The sequence below is a fragment of a genome, unplaced genomic scaffold, assembly GCF_019419815.1.
Source record: "Pyrus x bretschneideri cultivar Hongxiangsu unplaced genomic scaffold, Pyrus_bretschneideri_v1 Contig2, whole genome shotgun sequence".
Classification (NCBI taxonomy): domain Eukaryota; kingdom Viridiplantae; phylum Streptophyta; class Magnoliopsida; order Rosales; family Rosaceae; genus Pyrus; species Pyrus x bretschneideri.
Window position 1 is genome coordinate 589943 of NW_025999501.1, and position 6652 is coordinate 596594.

The window sequence follows — 6652 nt, forward strand, 5'->3', positions numbered from 1 at the left end:
CACGCGCTGGTCACCCTCGGGTCTCGTTGGCAAAGGAGTATTAAAACGAAAATGTAATAAGAATCCGTTGAATTGAAGAGGTTGGTAAATTGAGAAATGTTTTGAACCAGACTTGCAGAACTAAATTGAACTGCAATTGGGTTTGTTGTGTTATGGGTTGCTAAGGATTTGGGTTTGAAACAATATAACCTGGTAGAGTTATAAATCCGTTCAAATTTTCCTAGTGGACTTTTCGGGCCACTTCGTGATATAGTTTAGAGTGATTAGCTTTGCTAACCTGCGCATGTTTTTAACGTGTACATGTTTGAGATTTAGCTAAATCTCAACTAGTTAGATCCCAACCCATTTAGTCCTGAAGAAAAATGTGCGGGAGAGAATTTCCACCAGAGTGATTATATATGGAAACCACAAAATCAACTCTTTTTTTGGTCGAAAATTCTAAATTCATCTCAGCACACTTGAGATTCAAGCATTTCAAAAGCTACACTTATAATAAGAACAAAAATTTGAGGAACTAGAGGAAAAATGGATGTTGTATTTACAAAAACTCACGTCGGAAGACAATCTTTTAGTGTCTATAGAATCCTCTATGGTCTAGTATTGCGCTGCAACCACATATGGAGCAGAAAACAACTCTATGCTACTCAACGATTTCTCACACAAGAAACTTACGATCTACAGATTTCTAAACAATATTCATCTCAGCAATGATGTCCCAGCTTCAGATCCGTCAACGACGCTTGCAATCATTTAACTGAAAATATAGCGAAAGCAATGAGACTGTCGATGCTATATTCTAAGAGAGAGCTTTCTGGCTACAGTTAGTAAATAAGAATGCAAGAACCAAGAACTACCAAAATGAGAATATCAAGACAGATTTTTACAACATTGTCAATTCACAAAGAATATCAACCAAATAGGAATAAAACAACAAAATTTTCTATGCAAGTGAGGTGATGACCTCGTGTTGGAATATATCTTAAAACCGTAGAAACCAAAACTCTCATATTGACGAGGCATCTCAGGAAATAAGCAAGAGATAGATTTGTTCTATCCATAAAAGATGGATAATTGATAGTTACACCTCCCTTTTGCATCAGGCAGGTTAGCTTCTTACTCCTATTGTATGATACCTTTTGTTGTGACAATGAAGAAAAGCAAAGGAAAAGACTTTTTTAACAGCAAACACCTCAGTTTCTAAGGCCTAGTATTTTCACATTTTTTTCCCTTGATCGAATTAACTAACCTTGCTCTCGACAAGACATGGATCATTTGGCATTTTGATTGCCAATAAGTGGTCCTTCCTTTTTGTTTAGTGAACCATGAACGACCCTTGCTGCTGATATGGCAGAATCTGCCCTCTTGATAACTCCCTCAAGCTCTCCAACCTTCTCCGACAATGACATGACATTTGAGTTTGTTGACTGAATTAACTTGTTTGCAGTTTCCAAAGCACTGCATAACTGGAATAATTAAAAGATAAAAACTTCAGAATCTACACCATATTACGAGTCACAACAATTGTTTACACCATAACACAGAAAAGTCCCATAATCTATAAATCTAAATATCAATGGAAACCTTACGTTGTTGTACAAAGAACAAAATTATATGGTGTCCAACTTTTTTTTGGTTATAATTTTGTCCCATCTTTTTGTCCAGGCAACTTTTGGGACTTTCTGTGACTAATATGGTGTCAGATCTTGCTGCTTAAGCTTCTGCAGCTGCATTTGATCCAAGTTACATGTTTCGTTTCAATTTCAAGTGTTTGTTCTTAGTTTGTAATGTAGGGCTGAGATTAAAACAAAGCTAATAGGCTACATGTGTGCCACATGTCATAACAACTCGCTTATAGATGAGCATGTGTTGTACATGTGAGTGTGTGAGTTGGATGAGCGAGTGCGCCTCCAACGGCTGTTACTCACCTCCATTTCCATTTCTATAAGCATCAATTCAGTAACACCTAAATCAAATCCAAGGAGCTACGACTCTGAGTTTCTCGCATCTCCATTCTTTCATGCTCTCCAAGCAGAGACCATCATCTCATTGATTTTCTGCTTGAACAAAGTTGCTCTGATATCTCTATTACCACACACAGAGATCATAAACACTAAAAATGGCCTCAGAGCCAGGTTCATCGCTTTAATCTGGGCATGAATCTGTGATTTCTGTGTTCTTCAGTGAATCACTTTCATCGAGCTTCATCGCTGTAGAATCGTGCTTTGAAAGCCTGTGAAAATCGAAGCTCTGAGTCTAATATGGCTGATTAACGAGTTCTGAGCTTCGCACTCCAATTTCAATGGGGAAAACTATGAATTCTGGAGAATCAGAATGCAATCCATTCTCAAGTCTCATGGACTTTGGGAGCTTGTAGAAAGTGGGTTTACTATCCCAGAATCATCTAAAGAGAGTGATTGCACACTTGAACCAGGAATTGCACACTTGAAGGTCTTTGGTTCAATATGCTATGTTCATGTTCCTTAAATCTGAGACACAAGCTTGAGTGTAATAATCACAAGTGCATTTTTGTGGGATATGGCACCAGTGAAAAAGGATTCAGGGTCTTTGATCCTATCACTAAGAAGATTATCCTATCCAGGGATGTGGTATTTGATGAGAATGGTAGCTAGAATTGGGAAGCAAACTCTAGGAAGTATTTCAGTGATCCAACCACTACTGGTAATGCAGAAATTGAACCAGTTCAAACTCAGAAGAACAAGAAGAGTTAGTATCTTCTAAGATTGCTCCTACCACTCCATAGGAATAATTGAGTTCAAACATTGATTATCACAGAGGGACTTGAGTCTATCACAGAGTTATGACTTCACTCCAAAGAAGTGGAGAGCACTGGATGAAGTTATGGCTCAATGCAATGTATGCACTTAAAACCTGAGAATTATGAAGAGGCAGCTCAGGATGATTCTTGGAAAAAGACTATGCAAGCTGAGCTAGATATTATTGAAAAGAACCATACATGGATGCGGGTTGATAGGCCTTCTAGCAAACCTGTCATAGGTGTGAAATGGGTGTACAAGATTAAGTTGAACCAAGATGGGACAATACAAAAGAACAAAGCCAGATTGGTTGCAAAAGGTTATCCACAAAAGCCAGATATTGACTTTAATGAAACCTTTGCACCAGTTGCTAGGCTAGGCACCATAAGAACACTGATAGCTCTTACAGCTCAAAAGGAATGGCAGCTATTTCAGTTGGATGTAAAGTCTTCTTTTCTTAATGGTGTACTCAAGGAGGAGATTTATGTCGATCAACCTCAAGGATTTGTCATTCAAGGCATGGAGGATAAAGTGTACAAGCTGGATACGACATTATATGGCCTTAAGCAAGCTCCAAGAGCTTGGTATGATGAAATTGATTCCTATTTTATGTAGGCTGGTTTTCAAAATGTCCAAGTGCAGCCACCTTATACACTAAGGTTGAAAACTCAAGAATTCTCATTGTTTCTTTATATGTTGATGATATTGTGTACTCTGGAAGTAGTGTCACAATGCTTGAGAAGTTCAAAAATGACATGATGCAGCATTATGAGATAACATTTGGGATTGCTGCACCATTTCCTTGGTATAGGAGTTATACAAACAAAGAAGAGCATATTCCTTCATCAGAAGTATGCAATGAAGCTGTTGGAGAAATTTGGCCTCAAAGACTGTAAATCTGTGGGAACACCACTTGCAGCACATGACAGGCTATGCAAGAATGATGGAAGTGAGGCTGCAAATGAGTCTGAACACAGAAAATTGGTACGAAGTTTGTTGTACCTTAGTGCCACTAGATAAGACATTATGTTTGGTGCTAGTCTCTTGGCAAGATTAATGCATGATCCAACTAAGAAACATATGGGAACAACAAAAAGGGTACTGAGATACATTCAAGGTACTTTGGATTTTAGCATTGAGTATGTGAAGGGAAAATCAGCTCTTTTTATGGGATATTGTGATAGTGATTAGGGCCGGCAGTGAGGATAATATGAGAAGCACCTTAGGGTATGCCTTCAATCTAGGATCATGTGTGTTTTCTTGGGCTTCAATCAAGCAAAAAACAGTGGCATTATCCATTACAGAGGCTGAATATATGAGTGCAGCTGAAGCAACTTCATAAGCCACGTGGCTGAGATTTGTTCTAGAAGACTTTGGGGAAGAACAAGTGGAGCCTACATTGCTAATGTGTGATAAGAATCCATTATTTCACCAGAAAACAAGGCACATCAGTAGGAAATTTCACTTCATCAAGGAGGCTATCCAAGATAAGGAAATTGAGCTTGTTTACTGCAAATCCGAAGAACAAATGGCTGATATCTTGACCAAGGCACTGCCAAATGAGAAGTTCAACTATTTTAGAGAAATGTTGGAGTCAAATCAGCTGCCAGCTTAGAATGGAGTGTTGGTGCTTAAGCTTCTGCAGCTGCATTTGATCCAGGTTACATGTTTCCTTTCAATATTGAGTGTTTGTTCTTAGTTTGTAATGTAGGGCTGAGATTAAAACAAAGCTAAAAGGCTACATGTGTGCCACATGTTATAACAACTCACTTATAGTTGATCATGTGTTGTGCACATGAGTGTGTGAGTTGGATGAGTGAGTACCCCTCCAACGGCTATAACTCACCTCCATTTCCATTTCTGTGAGCATGGATTCAATTACACCTAAATTGAATCCAGGGAGCTACGACTCCGAGTTTCTCGCATCTCCATTCTTTCATGCTCTTCGAGCAGAGATCATCATCTCATTGATTTTCTGCTTGAACAAAATTGCTATGATACCTCTATTACCACACACAAATATCATAAACACTAACATTACAGACTCAGTCACAATGATGTCAAATGCATTAGGGGAGTTTATTTCTTTAAGTATTTTTCCAACCATGCATATAGAAATCATATTGGGACATAGTTACATGAAAATCTTATAGGGAATATTTACGTAGTTATGTGAAAATATGAACTGGTTTATATATATTTTTGTTATGTTTTGATATCATTTGTCTCGTAAGTTATGAGACTGTTCTCTCTATATACCTAATTATGTGAGTGACAATAAACCAGTTGTAATGCAATTGATCGTACCAAAAGGAATATAAAAATGCCTGAGTATAATGATTTGCATTCTACAACCTACAAGACACTAATTTCCCAAAATAATGAACAAAGAATAATCTACAAGACAAATTAGAACTCATGGACATGTAAAACAAAAGAATTATGCAGGTGAAATCCAACCTAGAGTTTCCGAATGTCTTTGCTTAAGGGAACAACCTTTCAGAAACAGATTATGATGTGGGATAAACCAATACCTCTACATTTCCTCGGAAAAGTTAAAATCATGTGAATGTACCACCCCCCCCCCCCCCAAAAAAAACAAAAAACACACACATGCATACATCTGAGCCCATAAAATAAAATGTTTACCATGCAAGAAAAAGTATCTAAATGTTAGATAGCATACTAGGCGCTGCACAAATTATGGAGAACAAACAATGGCGCGGTAAGAAGTGGAACATTAATCATCCTAGCAGAATCTATAGATATGTCATTCATACATTCTGATAAGATCATTCATCACCTTCAAAGTAAGAGCTGCCCATGAATGATCTGTACCGCAAAGCGCCTCATTCAGCTGCTCATAGTTCTCCTAAAACGAAGATAGTATATAGAGTAAGGAACACTCATATACAACAATAAGAGAATGCAATTGCAAAACTACGTTATATCAGAACAGCAGTTCAGCAAAACTTTATTAACAAGATCTGAAGATCATATACACAAGGTATATTACAAAAGGAACCAGGTTTACCCATGATCTCTAAAGTCTAAGGGTCTATTTGGGACCACTTCTGAAAAGGCTAAAAGTATTTTAGGACTAAAAGCGTTTCTGACTACATTTCGCACTAAAACATAAAAGTTCTTTGGGTCATAGAAGCACTTTGATTTTTAATAAAAATTTCAATGTAATTCAATAAAAGCACTTCTAGCAAGAGCATTTATGAGCAGAAGTGTTTCTTACATAAGCAAATTCCACATAAAAGTTGTTTACTTCTGTCCATCTTTGGTCTTCCTATCAAAAAGGATGCTACAACTGAAAAATCCACCTAATGGGTTTTCGGTTTTCCAAACAAAAATGTGGAAAACTCACCGAATTGTTCTTGCAATTCACAGTAAATGAGAATGTGAAAAAAGGAAAACCTAGAACAACTTGGTGAGGTCCAAGCTCTGATCGAAGCTAGAAACAGAAGAAAACGAGGAGGTCTCAGGTTGTTGCAGTGGCGGCGAAGCATTTGATTCCCCCACGTCGCTCAGCAGATCGCCTATGCACAAAAGAGGACCTCCCACACCTCTCATCATCTCTCTCCTCGTTCCCCTATAAGAGAGTCTGAAACTCCTTTATACCAGTTGGGCCGAGCTTTGGGCTTTTTTTATTTTGAGTATAAACCCGTCCCCCCCCCCAACTCGACCTGACCCATGTATGCTATGACTTGAATCTGGCTTAGGGGCACAAAATCAAAGTTGTGATCCTTGAGGAGGATTGTAATGAAATCTTCCAACTTCTCAACCCTGTGTCTGATCAGGTAAGCTTCATTTGCCTTGCACTCCAATCAGTACCTTTTTAATTTTTCAAATTCAATTGCTTTTTGTTCATT

At 38.0% G+C, this 6652-nt stretch overlaps 1 long non-coding RNA gene across 2 annotated transcripts; it reads right to left on the minus strand.

Moving 5' to 3' along the window:
• Positions 1 to 487: 487 nt before the first annotated feature.
• LOC125476904 lies at positions 488 to 6360 on the minus strand. 2 transcript variants are annotated; one of them, XR_007258134.1, is made up of 4 exons: positions 6019 to 6360; positions 5578 to 5646; positions 1247 to 1463; positions 488 to 754 (listed from the first exon to the last, which is right to left on the minus strand). It is a non-coding gene; the product is annotated as an uncharacterized LOC125476904 (long non-coding RNA). The 2 variants fall into 2 exon arrangements; XR_007258133.1 differs by lacking the exon at positions 488 to 754 and having other exon boundaries at positions 978 to 1463.
• Positions 6361 to 6652: the final 292 nt, after the last annotated feature.